The sequence below is a fragment of the Melospiza melodia genome, chromosome 1 (genome assembly GCF_035770615.1).
Source record: "Melospiza melodia melodia isolate bMelMel2 chromosome 1, bMelMel2.pri, whole genome shotgun sequence".
NCBI classification, from domain to species: Eukaryota; Metazoa; Chordata; class Aves; order Passeriformes; family Passerellidae; genus Melospiza; species Melospiza melodia.
The window spans coordinates 156,391,712-156,409,525 of record NC_086194.1 but is presented as its reverse complement, the minus strand read 5'-3'; positions in this window follow the sequence as shown (position 1 = coordinate 156,409,525).

Sequence of the window (17,814 nt, the reverse complement as noted above, 5' to 3'; positions counted from 1 at the left end):
TTATAACTTTAAAGAATTTTGACATTTATAATTTCACCCTCTGAATTTCAAAAAATAAGAGCTTAAAACTCTAAAAACTTGTTTGTTCCATTTTTATCTAGACACTGTGAAATTGGTCCTTGAACAAAAGCATCCTGATGCATGTCGTGCTCCTCTGCCAGGCTGCCCAAGTTGCACAGAAAGGTTTCCCAGGTTTTTGTCCAAAGATAACAGTGAACCATTAGTTCTCAGACTGAGATGCAAATAGAACATTGCTCTTTCCAGTCTTACAAAAAGAAAAACTTGAAAGTGAGAGCATGTTGTCTTTCTTTCTTAGCTGTATTTGTACAATTGGTCATGACACAGTAGTCTTTGTTGAGACATAAAGAAAACCAGAAAGAAAGAAAAAAAAAAAACAGAGCAAAAAGCAAGTCTTACGTACTAAAATTAATAAACAGAAATGGAAAGTATTTAATTTTTTTTTTTTTTTTTTACAAAGCTGAATTTAGCATGATTGTTCTCTTTTCTCCCACCTTCTTTTGCTCAATTTTGGTGTTTATCTAAACACCCTTATAACCTGACCTGCTCAGAATTTACCATATTTATCCTCAAGCTGCTCCTGTAAGGAAGAAAAGTGCTGTTCCCATTTCTCAGGTGGAAACCTGGATGCAGAGACACTGAAGAGCAACTTGCTTGGCCTTTCTCAGGAGATCTGTGGAGCAGGAAGAGGAAACTTGGTTCTCAAGGGAGAGTTTCTTGGTGCCTTGCCCAGCAGCCTCTACTGGTGCCCACTGTGGGCTGGAAGGAAGCACGGTGGCGTGGGTTTTGTGTGACCTGACCTCACTCCTGTCTCTGTCATGGTGGTGTTCCTCTGGCAAAACATTAAGATAAAAGGTACAATGACTGTTTGTGGAGGATTATGAGTCAAAGGGAGGTTTAAAATGCCAAATCAGCATTCCTAGATCAAATATCATAGTTTCCAGGTGTTGTAACAAATTTTGGTTATCCAATTTTAAAGAGACATGGAGTTCCTCTTTGAGGTGTTGATCTACTCTCTGCATCTTAAGAGAGGATAAAGGTCCTCAGGAATCTGTAGGTTTCTGATGCTTCCTGCTATATGATATGTTTAAGCCTTAAATTCTTGGTACTAGCAGAACACTACCTGCCTTGAGCCTGCCAGGACACAGCACCCTTCAGTTCAGAAACCTGAGCTAGGTTTTGGCAGCTAACCTGTCACGTTACCTTTCAGGGGAACACAGTGATCAAACTGGGTTATGCCTAGGTGTGGTTTTAACATCTTTCTTGCCATGGGATAATTGCAAATGTCTGTAAAGATTCTGGAGATTGTGGACACTAAATTCATACACTTATGTCCAGAGTTACTGTGCCTGGCTACAGAGGGGCTCTTAAGCAAGGACTGAACCCAATGGATCCATACAGGGTTTGATTATGGTTGCAACATTAATAATAATCTTAAAATAATTACTGCAGATGTTAATCTCATCCAAACACCTTTTCCTGGTTGCCTCAGCAAGGTGTGATTTCTGTCTTTGGACCAGTGCTGTGACACAAGAAACATGAGAGAAAACACCTGAGAAAAGCTCTGCATGACTTGAAAAGCATCATAGAATAGTTTGGCTTTGGAAGAGATCTTAAAGGTTCTGCACTCCTCCTGCTGGAGAGCTGGGACTTCCCACAGCTGTGTTGCCCTGTGCAGAGGTGATGGCATTTCCCAGTGATCTGATTGCCTCCTTGAGCAGCTGTGCTTGCAGTGCCCACCAGTGACTGGCTTTTGACATCACTTTGTTACAAGTGGTTTGTGTTCAATAAGCTTTACCAAACAAACTAATGAGGCAAAAAGTGTTTTATTTCCATATAAAATAGAGGTGTGGAAGATTTGCTGGAAGATTTGCTAACTCAAGTTTTGTCCCACACAGGGATCACCGCCTTTTGTTTTTTCATTATTATTTTGAAAGTGCAAAACATACTTTAGCATAACTTAATAATGTAATTAATGATATCACAGTCTTATTCCCCACACTTCATGGCCTGGAAGTATTTCCAGAGTCCTGAGTCCAGAAGAAAACCCCAGCTAGGTTGCATCCCTATGCCTCTGTGAGATCTCAAACAGCATCTTCCCTTTTCCCTGCCTCTTACCCATTTTTGGAAAGCAAAAAGAGAGCAGCAGCACAATCTAGATGGGCTGGGCAACTCAGAAAACTAATGTGGTGTATTGGAGTATGATTCACTCTTCAGTAGCACTCATGGGCATAGAGCATAGACAGTCTTGTTGTGTTTCCACCAAGATAAAATACAAAGTTATGGCAAAAGGGGAAATGGGGAGGCCTACTGGACAGAAAAGGTGCCTAAGAGCTCAGTACTTGGCTACAATTGCTTCCTGTATAAAGTCTGGCATCAAATCCAGCACTTGGCTCCTGAATATACCTGTATTTCAAACTGTTAATACCTTGGCCTGGGATCTAAAGCCCTGGGGAACCTGTAGGGCCAGCTTAGAGCTTTGAATTGTTGGAATAGGAGGCAAGATGAATCATCACCAGATACTTTAACTCAAAATTCAGGAGCAGAGGAAAAAGAGAGTTGTTTGCAGGTCCCTTTTCCAACTTGTTACCAGCTCTAGGACCTGAGAAAAGGGCAGGAATAGTTTTCTTCTACCTTCATTCCTTGGCTGCAATCACCGTGGACCTAGAATGAGCTGCAGGACTGAAAGGATGAGGATTTGTACAGAATAATCTGAGATACACCTGCCCTACCCACAGCAGTGACAGCCATTCCTGGGCCAAGTCCAAGATCCATCCCCCGACCTAAAATAAAAATCAATAAAATAAATTAATAAAAATTAAAATAGAAATAATGACATTTTTAAACAAAAAGCCTGGGTCTTAGCTGGAGCAGATGTTCTTAGAAAAAGAGTTACCTCTTTTTCTAGAAGAGAAATTTAATGGTGAACAAGAAGCCAAATTGTTCTTTTAGTTATATAAATGCAACTTCTTTTGAGGTCTAGTTGCCAGTGAGAAATTTCACTAACAGAAGTAAGAGCAGGATTTCCCCTCAGCACTAAGTAGAGCTGACCTTTGAAACAAATGGAATTATGAATTCCTTGGCCTTGTGTCATTTGCTATTTCTACTAAGGATCCTGCTGCTAGGGTGAATTGCTGCTGGGATCTGTTGCTGCTGCTCTTAATGGACAAATAGCCTTTGTGGCCATGGCAGGCTTAGAAAGTGTGAAGATTTCAAGATGAAAATCCAGCACTTGTAGAATCTCATTATTTTGGAGGACTTGATTTATAGCTTGTGAATGGCTTAGGGTCAGCAATGCTGGGCACGGTATATGAGGTACAATGTCACATAAAGCTCCTAGGATGAAAAGCTTTTACCTTATCCTCAAGTTACAGTCTGGCTGAAAGGATAGCAGAGAAGAGATCCATGCTGCGTTTCCTGTGTCTGTTTGGCCAAGAGGAGCCCCCGCAGGGAGGGAGCCGCTGCCGGCAGATGGAGCCGCGCACCGCGCCCGCCGCATCCGAGCCAACGCCGCTCCCAGCGCTGCGGACAGGGTGCTCGCTGTAACCGTGGTGATCCAGCTGAAAGAACCAGGCTCGCTTTCTCATCTTTTTGCTATAAGGAGACACAGCAACGACTTAGCATTGTACATGACTTCATACTTCTGTTGTTAAGGTTGTATTACAAACTTCATATTTATCAAGAACAATCCCAGGACACAAGTACAATGCAAATTTTGTGATGGTAAGAAGTAGCTGCAGACACTATTCTTCACTCTTCTCCCTGCAGGACGCAATTGGTTTTATTGCCTTCTATAAATCATTTGTGGTTGAAATCCATGTAGCTCCACTAGGTTAGAGAAATAGAATGTAGCCTTCAAGCCTTAAGGAGGTTTTGGAGGGTGCTCTTTTTCCTAGGGAGTTATAAAAGTTAAACAGGTCAACTAATATAAAAGGACAACTGAACGAGCTCATACCATGGAGTCACTGTCATTGCATTGTTTGGGGCTGATTCTTTTTAGACAGCCAAGTTCTGGGCAGGCCATGAAGACATCACCAAACTGAGCTGGCTCAAAGGTGGCAGATGAACTTTAATATAGATAAATCTGGGGCAATGCATCTAGGAAAAAATTATCCACATTAGACCTGGAACTGAGAGTTATTAGGAAAAAGACCTCTGAGCCATTACTGATGGTTCTCTGAAATCATAAGCTCAGTATGCAATGGCAAATGAGCTCCAACAAAATGTTGGCACTTATGAGAAAGTTGTTAGGAACAGGACAGAGAGTGTAATGTTACTGCTACATAAAAACCAAACAAACAAAACTCCAAAAAGCCCTGTGATGCATTCTTATAAAGGGCAGTAAAAATAGCTGAGGTGCTGAAGCTGCTTCCTAATGAAGACTGAAAACACTGGGACTCCCCTCAGGAGTGAAGGAAACAATGGAGTGAGGTAATGATAATTTACCAAATGATGAACATGTTGGTTAAACCAAACATGCAACTATTGTTTACAAGGACCTTGTACGGGATCTAGGGGACACTTGAGGCAACTACCAAAAGATTGGTTTAAAAGAAATAAAAGAAAGTATTTGCTGACACAGTGAGTGGTGAACCTCTGGAGCTTGCCAACACAGGAGCTTGTGGAGGCAGACAGTGTTAGCATGTTCAGAAAGGGATTAGACAAATAAATGTGCCTTTATGCTAAAAGGATAAAGCAGGAGCATACCCTCTACTATGCCTAATACAGTTATGAATGCTGCTTATTAGGGAAAAGGACATAACTAGCCTCACATGGTCTTCCTAAACAGCATTTCTTTTTGCCACCACTGGAAACAGAGCAGTGGGTGAGGAGCTCATTATGTGCTCAACAGGCTGTCTCTGATATGCAGCCTGGGACTTCTTCCCCTTGGCAGGGATCCCCTGTGAGATACAGCCTCCCTGCACACTCAGCCCTGGCTCCATCACCAAAAGGCAGAGTTCATTGGCCAGCTGATCATTGAAAATCAAGGCAGGTAAATTAAGATTTCTTGGAAAAGGTGGAACTTTTATATCCTAGCATAAACAGAGCTGCTTGATTTGGTACAAATGAACAACAGTTCAAACAGTGCTGGCTCCTGGTCATTCACAAGGCAATGGAAGAATAAGAGGTAAAATCAGGTCATGCTCTTATACACAGTTTTTGGAGCCATAAATAGGTACAATAAAGATGCCCAAGTCAACAGAGGAGGCTCTACCTTACCCTTCAGTACTCTTCCTCAGACTCCAAAAACATTTTTCAGCAATGACAATCTGAAAGCTAATTGTCAAAACTAATTATATGTATGAAGTAACTGAAAAAAGATTAATGAAATTTCCATGTTATCTCCTAGATACTTCCTGGCCTCTTTTTTCCTCCCCAGTTGATTACCTGTTCTTCTATGCTTCTGTGAGGGCTGGGCTGTCTTTACAGGCATGCTCATGCATGCAAACACACACACTCTCACTTCCTCATCCCACTTGGTTCAGCCATCCCCCCTCCTCCCTCTCTTTTATTTTCTTTTAACACAGTCTCATTCTCTGTGTAGTGTTTTGGGTCCCATATGCCTTGCTGATGTTCCATCCCCACCTCTTCTCACAATCCTTGTGCCATGTTTTAATCTCCCCTGTTGTCAGGCTTTAACAGACTCATCACTTGTGTTAGGACACAGGACAGGGATTTCATGCTCCAAATGACTTGAGCAGGGCTGTGGGACTCAGGTAATCAGGGAATTGCACTCTGCTGCTGGACATGCCACAGCTCTGTGTGTTGAGTGAGGGGTCTCAGAGTGGTCAGGTACCTGCCTTTCCCTGTTAACATGCAGCTGCTTGCCAGTATGGATACAGGGTTATTTTTTCACTATAGGTAAAGCAGTTTTTCCCAGATACTCTTTTTTGAAAGGATTTAATGACTTTTGATGAAACCTTCCTCAAACAGTTCAGCAGAAAATAAGCAACCAGCATGGAGAATTGGTTTAAAACCTGGGAAATCATAAGCGATTGAAAAAGCCTATCAAAGGAAAGTGTTATGTTTCTTTAAGGATAAGCAATGCTTCCTACTCTGGCCTTAGCATCTATAAAGCCTTCACACTTACATGTTCTCTTGACACTGAGGAAACATTGTCTTTTTTTGGCAGAATTCCAGCTGTATGATCATCACTGGAAGATGCTTCTATTATTGTGACCAAATTTTCTCAATTACAATCTAAATGCCATTTTTCTGAAGTGAGACTGAGGTTTGCTTTTCAGACAGAGGGCAGTATTTGCCACTCTAAAGTGCCCCTTTTCCCTGAGCATATGTGCCATTTTCCAGGAGGTCTGAAGCTGAGGAGCTCTTCTCCTGCTGCTGTGGAGCAGCTGTCTTGGCTTGTTCAGCTGTGCCAGCTCACATCAGCTGGGCATCCAACCTGGTCTTTAATAAGGTTCCTTTTGAACATTTACACTTTGTTTTTCTTTACCTGGAAATCACCAGGATGGTGAGGAAAACTGACAATGAGACAAATGGCTCTCTGAGAGAGGTATGAGCATATAGGGGCAAGTGGAGAGGACAAACTTCAGTGTTTCAGAGGTTCACAATAACATGCTTCCCTCAGAAAGTATTCTTTATTCAAATATCCCTTAAAGGGTAGCAAGTAACCACAGGATGCCATATATCTGTGGGTTATGACTCTCAGCAGAGAGGCTGCACAACGTCCTGGATTGTCTTTAAAAGGAGGTGAGGCAGACCTGGAAAGGTTTCCATTTTCCAGGCTGCTGGCTTTAGCAATAATGTCATGTAAGTCCAAAGGGAGACAAGTGACCTTCTAGCTCATGCTATTGTGCTGGTAACACACATAAACAAAGCCTGTAGCTAGAGGAGAAAGAATTTCACCAAAAACAAAGTCTAAGAAGAAGTCCTTTCCTTTGCACCTTTTCACATAACCCTCCTGTGACGAAAGCTTTCCTAAGTGACTGCTCTTTTTATTGTCCATTCACCTAAGGGGTTTAAAGTCACCTCTCCCCCTGTCAAAAGAGATCCTTAAACACCACCTCTCATCAAACATACACAAACATGCTGGGTTTGTATCATAGTGAATAAAGGGGGGTTGTGTTCTCATGGTGGCAGCCATCAGTAAACTTCTGGTGATAATCATTTTCCCACCACATCCTTGTCATCCATTACCAAGGGGCTATAGAATATCCCTGTCAGGCTGCAGGTTAAAACCTTAATAGCTGTAGAAGATGGTCAAATCCTTGGACTCTTATGTCATTACTAGTACCCATAGCCACTATCAGCCTGGATGGATTTTCCACCCTTCTGACAGCCCAGTGTGCTGACATCTGTCCCCAAGGTAGGCTCAGGTGAGCCTGCTTCCAATGGCAGTTCAGGACATGCCCACCCTGGCTGCTGCTGCCAGCCCAAGGATGCTGCTGCAGGTCCCATCCTGGGCTGCTGGCCCCATGCAGGGTCCCTGTCCTGAAGGGGACTGGCAGCTCTCTCTCTCCAGACATGGGCAGGGTGTACTGAGCAGCACGTCCACCAGAAAGGGGGGGAAAAAAGGATTTAAAGTATTTCCTATCTTTAACATTTGAAAAATCTAGACTGTTTTAGTGTACCAGTGTGCCCCTTGTGGCTCACTCTATAGCTCAGTCCAGCACTCACCTTTGATGTTCTGCCCACAGCATAATAAACTTCACCAAAGAATAGAAAAACAGCTCTCTCTGTGAAAGCCACGAGCAAATGAGCTGGAAATGTGAGCTGAAGCTGCAACATGTTTTTTTACAGGAACAGATTCTTTTGTATTCAGTGGCCTAAAACAATATGGTAGAATTCAGCCAGACAGAATGACGGTCAACATTGCTAGAATTTGCCTGGGTAAAAAATGTTGTATTTACAGCAGTTTTGGTAAATTACTAAATTTGCTACATGCAGAAATGGGAAAAGGACTTTAGAGATAAGTGTCTTAGTTTTTTTCTCCTCTTCAGACTTCTGGTTTAATCTTGTTCAGTTTCAAAGAAACCAAGCAAAAATATGAAAAATATGACTTCAGGAAAATAATAAGTAGTGGGAAGAGCAGAACTCAGGTCTGAGAATTTTAATTTAAAAATAATAATTTCTTTAAGATCAAATTCCTAGCTCTCCATAAGTTTTAAAGGGAAATATTCTGCCTAATTTATCCTGAACAGTGGGAGATTTTTTCCTCTCACTGTATTCATTTCTGTTTGTGTCCTTCCTGGAAAGGGACCTCTTTTTTAGATATCTTCTAATTTTGTGGTAGGGATTGTGGATTTTGGTGAAAAGCCAAAGTCTAAAGACTTTCAACACTGAAAGTTTCTAAGAAAGAAATTATGTCAGATAGATTCTCTTACCTCATATGATGCTTGGCCTGAGATTTTCTGCTGCTTTTTTCTAGGATGCTGGAAGAAAGATGTGCTGCCACTTGGTGAGCAGCTTTCAAGCAGTCCTTTATAACTTTTATCCACAGAGGAAGAGAAAAGATAAGAAAATGTCTTTGACAAGAAGATGTAGTGAATCAGTAGTGAATCAGCTGTAGCAACATGCCACATGAGTTCATTTTTAAAACCATGTATAGGATATGAAAGGCTAAAAATCCCATTGCTTCTTAAGTCATGAAGGGCCAACTCCACAGAGGCCAGAATTATGACCACTCTTGTCATACATAAATATAGATGGTCAGTGCCTAAACTGGAATCTCTTAACTGGATTCAGAATGAGAAGACAGGTGAAGAGTGCCAGTGCATGGCCAGGAGACACTGTGGTGTCCACAGCTAATTGTCACTTCCTTTTAAAAGTACCCTGTGACAAGATACACTGGAAAGGGGTGGAAGAACCCATCAAATGTCTAAAATGTGAGGAAGCACCCATCAAATGTCTAAAAGGCAGTACCTGCTACCTGTGCTTCCCTTTCTGTTCCTAATTTGGACAGTCCTGTGCAGTATTTCACTTTAATCTCAAGGGGAGCTCCCACAGCACAGGGTACTGCAATCCCCACAGTGCTTGACCCTCATCACCCCTGCCTGCAGGCAAGGACTCTGCACAGATTGCTCTGTACAGGGCACTGCTCCCCTCACCCACACCCAGCAGTAATGCTGAGGTGAAGCTTAGTAGGAAATAACCTATTTTGCTCTTCCTTTTGGCATCTGGTCTGGCTTTTGAATTTCCTGTGGTTTTGTGCTACACTGGAAGACCTGGAGCAGAGACCAGTGCTAAATAAGGTGAATTATTCCCTCAAGCTGTTGCAGAACTCACTGTCAGAGAATTACATCACCACGTGGGACCATCTGTGGGGTGTGCCTGCAGACAGCCATTGTTGGGAACAATTCTTCCAAGGCAAACAAGACCACAACTCAGGAGCTGACTGCAGTGAGTTGGAAGATTTGCTGTGAGAAGTTCTGCACTATGAAGCAAGGCACAAACTATTTATTCACCTTACTGCATTAGTAAAGACTCCCTGTTCTATACACTGACCTCACACATGCCTTTTGCTCTGCAGAAGGACTCTGTTGTCTCACTAGGAGTCAGACCATGAAATCCCAAAGGACTACCTTGGGGGATGTCTACATGTTCCCTTACAGCTGCAGGTCCTCATGGGGATGAGAAGAAGCTCTCTTCATAAAATGCTGTGCTCTACACCCTGAAACCTCATTGGTCTTTTGCAGACCCCAGCAGCAATCCTGTTGTGATTTTTATTTGAGCAAAGTTCACATTGTACAGTCAGCCTTTAGACATTTCAGGGGAAAATTTTCATTATTAGGGACAGAAATGAGGCATAAAATCATTAATATATCCTGGCTTTTCCAAAGCATCTCCTCATCTATCTTAATCAGAAGCCATGAGAAGAAAAGAGGATTAAAAAAATATTTAGAGGATTAAAAAAATATTTTTCCACAGGGAGTTTTTTAACTTCTTTCCTGCTCTAAGGCTTAGCACTTATGTGCTGGTTTTGGCTGGGGTAGAGTTAATTTTCCTCACAGTGGCTGCTATGGGGCTGTGTTTAGGGTTTGTGCAGAACACTGGGTTGATAATGCAGAGATGGTTTTGTTGTTGCTGAGCAGGGTTTACACAGAGCCAGGGCGTTTTGTGCTCCCCCCTCCACCAGAGGAGAGCCTGGGGAGGGGACAGGAGCCAGGAGCTGGGAGGGGACACAGCCAGGACAGCTGATCCCAGCTGACCCAAGGGCTGTTCCACAATTTATGGCATTATGCCTAGCACATAAAGCTGGGCGAGAAGGAGGAAGGGGGGATTTTCAGGGTGATGCCATTTGTCTTCTCCAGTCACTGTTCCGTGGGATGGAGCCCTGCTTCCCTGGGGATGGCTGAGCACCTGCCTGCCCATGGGAAGAGGTGAATGAATTCCTTCTTTTGCTTTGCTTGTCCAAGGTTTTTGCTCTCCCTATTATATTTTACTTATGTCAACCCACAAATGTTCTGGCTTTTACTCTTCCAATCTCTTCCAATGCTCCACCAGTCCTGCTGGTGGGGGTGAGTGAGCAGCTGCCTGGGGCTTGGCTGCTGCCTGGGGTTAAACCACAACATTTGCTACAATGGAAACCCATTCAAAACCACATTGCTGTGCAATACCAAAAAGACATTTTTGATTATGAATTTGCCTCTGGGATGCTTCAAGGCACTGAGTGTCCCAGAATGAAAAGCAGAACTGGGATGCCAGTGGAAAAGGCTCCAGCAGTGGTGTCTCAGGAAGGCTACAGGCAGGCCTTTGTGAGTGCTCTTCCCATGGAGTGCCAAGTACAGGTTGGCTTGGCCAGCAGGTGTGAAATTTCACCACAGAAATGTATACAGGCATAAACTGCAAGCCTCTGGCAAGTAATTTTTGTGCAATTTCCTTGCCAAGTGCTCATGCTGGGGCTTACACCAACAGCTCTGCACACAAGTCAGAACAAAGGCAACTCCCAGTTCCAGTGTTATTCCATCCCCATTTGGCTTTTGCTTGAATAACTTTGTATTTCATGGCTCCTTAGCTTGGCTGACAGGACTTAGGACTCACAGAGGCCATATGCTCCCACACCAGAGCAGCTTCACACAAACTGAGCCCGTTCTGCAGAGGAGCACTGACTCTCCCAATGCATCATCACAGCACATGTGGGTGTCCCAGTCCTGGCTGAGTCTGACCTGGAACTGGAACAGGGCCAGAATTTGCTGTTTGGTCAAGAGCAGTATTCTAGAGGGATGCCAGATGTGTTGAACATGGATAATGTGGCAGAGAAGCCACACCAAGTGGCTTCTGAGACAAGTGACAGCAGGACACAGTGTCCAACCCTCAGATGAAGTGCTTGGCATTTGCTAATGCCTTTATTGGATCCTATGAAGAAAATCATCCAGGAAAATAGGTTAATGACAAGAGGCTATAATTTGCAGTGTATATTTCTGTAAGGTTTCATCCTGCATCCTATTCATATTCCTAAGAGGTTTACGCTTTTTTTTTGAGATCTGAGTGCTTAGCCAATATTTGAACACGCTAAGGGTCATTTCCCTAAGAATGAGAAACAGTTAATAAGGTTTAGGTATGCACTCAGAAAAAAAAATTGTATTTATTTGCAATAGGGTTTTTTAAAAAACTTCCTTTCACTAAACTCACAACTGAAATAAAGAACAGCAGCAAACTATCCCCCATCAAAATTTGCCCTCCACCAAGCTCTGGGCTCAAAAGCCTTCACCTCCTCCTCCTCTTCCCACTACTTTCAGTGTCCCAGTGACTGTCCCAGAGGCAGCCTGTCTCCAATACACCAATTATATTTCTACTGCCCTGAAAATGCATCACAGTGAGTTCCTCTCTGCAGAGTCCAGGGGCTGTTGGATGCACCTTTGGGTGTAGATGGTAATGGAAATCACCCACCCCTAAGTGCTGCTGTGTCCCTTAGGGCGCTTTGCAACTCACCTTATTTTCAACTTCTTTTCAACTTCAAATACTCCTTTGAGTATTTTTCAAGGGGTAGCTCTCAAAGGGTATTTCCCTTAGTTTTTCCAAATCTATACCATTGAGGGATTCCCTCCCTTTGTCTGGTCAAGTTCAGATTGTATCACTGATGATAATATTTCTTTCTCCTGAATTTTGGTCAGATGATTTTTTTTTCAGATATAGGCATTTAATCTCTTGCAGTTACTGCAACACTCAAAAGCTTTGTTAGATGTCCAATGAAGAAGTAAAATTTACCAAAGAAAACCACTCAATGACCTTCTCTATATCGCTGACATGCAGTGAGTTAGGGTAACAGAAATGTTTAATCCATTTCTTTAATCATATAGAGCCTGATCCAAGACACTACAGTCTTTCCATGGGCCTGGAACTTTCCATGACTTTCATAGGCCTGGAGAACATACACAGTAAATGTAGTGTATCTCCACCACATCAATAACTCATAGAATGTTCTCCTAACCTTTAAAGAGGATATGGTACTTTCTGTGTGTGTATATATATATACACACACACACACATATATAAAAGGAGCTTGATTTTATTGCCCTGGCTAGGCATAAAAGCAATCATTAGGAAACCTTACCTTGTACCTTGTGCCTACTCTAATACCAAAGTCTGAAGCAAAATCCAAATCTGGAGGAATGACAGGAAGCCACTATTAGTTTTTCTATGAAAATGGTATTTTTATTGAAAGCAGAAGGTGAGCTGAAGGCACCAATCCTCTTTAAAATAGCTTGGGGTTTAGCATCAATAATGGAAATATACATACTGTGGCTGGAATATGTCTAACACCTCTCCCATCTTTTCTGACTGTCCATAAATAAGTAGTTTAAGGCCAATGAATATAATAAAAGACTGATCTTAATATTTTGCTCTGATATTGTTTCCATTTCACAGGAAGTTCAAGTTTCCTTTAGTAAATGGTTTCTACTTTTCCAAGCACACTTGCATTCTAGTAAAATCTATTGTATATGCATTAAGGCTTACTTTATTCACTAGGGAAGAACAGGAACACCACAGAAAAATCAAGACTATGATATTTTAATGGTTACTTTTCTTTAAAATAGTTAGCAACTCCTTTTCCCTGCCATTTTGAGTAAGATGTCTGAATAGTGTGTACCTATACCTATGCATGTGTAGGTATAAAACTGGTTTTGGTTTCTTTGGAGATAATGCTAATTTCCTAAACAATAGCCTGACACAAGTTTAGATTATCTGAAATGCAAGTCTAAAATCAGAAGTTATGACAAACCTTCACAACCAGTGTTTCCTACTCCTTTCCAAGGAGTTCTGGAAGGGGCAGCAACTCCCTGTGCAAGGATCAGGCCCTTGGACTGGAACCTCTCAACTGCTCCAGGCAGGGAGGCTTTACCAGCTGGTGTCCTTAACAGGGGAAGTTTGGCACATTTTCCTGCCCTTTGATAGTCAAAACCTGGAGTCTCAAGAACTGAAAAATATGGTGAGAAAAATAAGTCATGTCAACTGCTTCTAATGAATCTGGTTTCCTACATGTAAAGAAAAACACGTTTTTCATGAAACCACATAGCAATTTTCCTGATAACACTTTTTTTAATTGAACACCTCCTTACAAGGAATACAAACCTCTGTTCATTGCACATACAGTATATCCTGCTAAAATACTGAAGAAGATAAAACTCCAAGCATTCCTGCAGGAGTTAACACTAAAAAATTGAACCACTGGAATCTACCACATTCATTTTTTTTTAAATGTCTCCAGCATCTATAATGAGTCATTTATTACTAATTTATGTCAAACACTTGCTGGCTTTGTGACACCAGCTCTAGGAAAATCTTCCACTTGCTCTTACCTTTTCTTTCCACTAGTCTAAAGGAAGGTTTGCTAACAGTCCTTCCTTGCCTACCTTTATATTCATTCTCTATGTATCCCAAATATTTAACACTTTATCCTGGGTGCTGGTTAAGCACCAGGTACACAAGCTCCACACTGTAAGCCAGATGCTTGATGAGGCTGGAAGAGGAAATAAGTTGAGGTGGAGCCATTGCCAGCTGTCCCTGGGGTCCTGCCCTAGATCTGCTGAATGGGAGAGCTGCCTACAAAAAAGTGCTTAAATTCAAGTATTGCACAGATTCCCTGACCATTAACTTGCAGAGGAGACAGGAAAATGGAAGTAGTTATGTGAAGGGCTTTAAAAATGCAGCAGGTGTAACACTCATTTTATATCTATAGCTAAATCTATATAAATCCTCAAGTCTGCAGAAGCCTAGTGCCAACATCTTAAACAAGCAAATTTCCAGTAACAACCATCTGCTTTTAGCCAGGATGTTTGGGAGACTGAAGAGTCAAATCAGCCTTCCACATCACCTGATTGCTCTCCCATTTCTGTTCCCAAGCAGGGAGATGATCTTACCTGCACAATGCACATCATGCTTTGTTCCTGGAAAACAGACCATGGATGCAGGTAAAGCAAGCCATGCTTGGCTTGCACCCCCTAAACCTGGGAAAGATGATATTTTGGGGCAAAAGGAGGAGTATTTTGGCATTCATTTACGTGAATTTTCTTTAAAATTCCTCCCATTTCTTGTGACCTGGTGTAGGCCAAGAATAAGAAAGAAATAAATGTGCTCCTTGGGAGCATTTCAGTAATACCCAGCAAAAAGTTGTCTCTGGCAGAGATTATTTCAGCAGGATCCAGAGAGGATTTAAAATCCAAACAGAGACAGGAAAGCAGCCCAGCACTCCGTTTGAATTGGTGGTAGAATGAAATCAAGTGACACAGCAGCACATGAGAACTCTCAACAAATATGGTATTTTAACAGGGGATTATATCATGACTGCTCCTTTTGAGAGTCTGCAGGGACATAAAGGAGCATAAATTACACAGACACTGGCCTGCACTGTGTCTCCAGATTCTAGCAGTACCCAATGAATGAGAGAGCAGGGGAGGCACAACCAGTCCTCGCAGTCCTCTCAGCTCCTGCTTTGATAATAAAAGGTCTGTGACAGCAGGTATAGTCTCAGTCCTGTTTCCAGGGTTTGGGCCATGAAGGAAGGTCAGCACAACAGCTGAATAAGCTTGCTATGTACCCATAAGAGCTTAAGGAAATGGGTCCTGGTTTGGGATCCTTGGGGAAAGTGAAGTTATGGGCCATCTCATAGCCTGCCGTGAGACAGTACCTGGATTTGCAGAGTTTTCTGTCTTCATCTTTGCAGACTCTGCCTCCCATATTTGTATCTGGCCCCTGAAGACAGCAGGTAATGTGTTTTGCGACTCCATCCCACGTGCAGTGAGAAGCTGCATAGGTGTGGCTGTGCATGGGAGTTTCTGCAGGTGCAGCTGAAGTCCTGCTCTCCCCTCTGACGTGAGCTCAGCCCTGGGAGAACTCCTCCCAGCTGCAGCTCATCTAATTGGAGGCATGAACAACTGAGTCTGTAATTAAGAAAGCACTGAAAGCATGGGTGTCTAGATTGGATGCTTATCAGCTACACGTCAGACTCCCTCTACCAGCAGAATCATGTTGTGAATCTATTTGTGGAACCTGATTTATGAAGAATAATAAGACAGACAAATTATGTCAACTTATGGCAAAATACATGTATTTTTCTTTCAGTTCAGATTCCAAAATGCTATTTTCTTTCTCATAGGGCTATTTTTAATGGCAGAGCCTATGTGTACCCTACCCAGGCCTGGAAGGAATGCCAGGACAGCTAAAAGCAATGCAATTATGTAGCCCTCCAGAAGGTCAAGCAAAAAAATATATGGTGCTCACTGATATTTATCAACCATTTCTAAACCTGGACAGGGGATTACAGATTAGAGCCAGGGGATTACAATGGTTTCTCTTCCTTCTTACCACTTTGGGTAGAAACCATTGTTTCCTATTCAATCTGTGTCTTCATATCTGACTCAGTGTCAGCTGGAAGATCCTGGTGTCATCTGCTAGTAAACCAAATTCTGTTAAAACTCTACAAAAATATCAGACACCATCTTATCAGTCTACATTCTCACTATTTCTGCTGCCATTTCCTTAAATACGAAGCACTTAAGGTTGTGAGTAGCCACAGACCCAATGGTTACATCTATTCTGTTATGCTGAAGAGGCCTTAAGGCCACATGAATTGCCCTCAGGAGTATTTCAGATTTCTTTCTAAGATAAGTCATTTAGTTTAGTAAAGTGGAACAGTCCTGGCTTGTTTGCTCTGCTTTCAGCCTTTGGTGCACTCTTCCTCTATGCTTCTCCCCCTGCAGTGACACCACATGGCTGACAGCAGACAGAAATGTCACCCACAGAAGAGAATAAGTGAGGAAATCTTTCTTGGGAAAACTCCTTGGCACTCATTCTACCAGTGGATAACCAGGTGCAAGGTTCTTGTAGTTAGTCACAGCCCTATCTGAACCCATCCCTTGCTCCTGTCTTTGCCCTGGGCATTTTTTATTCTGTGTTTGGCATAGAGTTGCAGTCCTTATGTTTTAAACTTCTCCAAGTAGCGCAACCAGGCACTGGCTCTACTTTGTGGTTGCTGGTGCAATGCAGAAATCCTCTTTCTTTCTTCTGAGGATGGAGATACCAAGAGTGACCCATTTGCAGAAGCAATGTCTAACTTTGTAGAGGAATGTGATAGCAGAAACAAATGAAATTAGCAAAATTGCTACTTTGACTAGCAAAAGCAATGTACATATTCAGATAAAATAACAAATGCACCATGGCCAGTCTTATTTCTTTACTTCTGGGGAGTGTTCTGGGATTTTGAACTAACAGACATTACACAGCTTAGAGTTCCTCCCTTTCCCAATGTCTGCTGTAAATGGATTTTCTGGTAACATCTACCTAAGTCCAAAAGATCAGATGAAGGTTATTTTGGAACAGTTCCTCTCATGCCTATGTTAACATTATACCTAAACTATCCTGTCTTGAAACAAGCCTGTGCTTCCAGGAGCTACAAATGCTTACATATGTATATGTACACATATTTACACATGTACACATTTACATATGTACACATATTTACATTGATATCTATTTACACTGCTTTTGTTTAGTCTGGATTAATGAGACACAGAAAACCAGAATAGAGTTTATAGATTGCTGAAGCCTCTGTATTTCTCCATTTTATAATAGTTTTCTATATTCCTGCTTCCCCTTCTGCCAGAAGTAGTGGCTAACAAACTGTGTACACAGAAAAAATACAGTAGCTAGCTATAAACCTCCAGGTTTTTAATAGTTTTAACACTTAAATATCTCTGTATCATTCAAATTTCAATATGAGTTTTATTCCAGTTTCTTTCTCACTTTGATTTTTGATAGCTGATCCTACTTAAGTGACTTTGAAAGATATCACATTGACATCTTTGACTCATTGGCATAATAGAAGAAAGAGAAATGAAAGCCTATTGTTTTGTATAGGAAGAAGTAAAAATACTGATTTTTTTTTTTATATTGCAGAAAATAGCTAGAGGGGGATAGACAGAATTCATCAGCACTTGATTTAAATTGCTGTATCTTCATTTTCTATGTGAACCAGTACATGCTTATTCCTGTAGTATGCAGACTGTGTGCTTATCACCAAAAGCTTCAGAAGTACGTGGGTGTAGTCAACATCTGTGATTGCTTTCCTGAATGTTCTGGGCTGTTGCAATCTTCTCATAATAGAGGCAAAGGGAAACACCTTTCACTGTGCATGTAAGGCAAGAAATGAACATTTATAAAAGTTCAATTTGTGCCTGTCTCATAGTTTCCATTTTTAAAATCCTAAATAAATATTTTTATCCTACCAAGCTTCCCTGAAGAAAGTAGATAGCTTTACCTCCACTGCACAAATGGGAAGACTAAGGCAGAAATATAATACATATAACATATAATACAATAATATAATACAATTACATA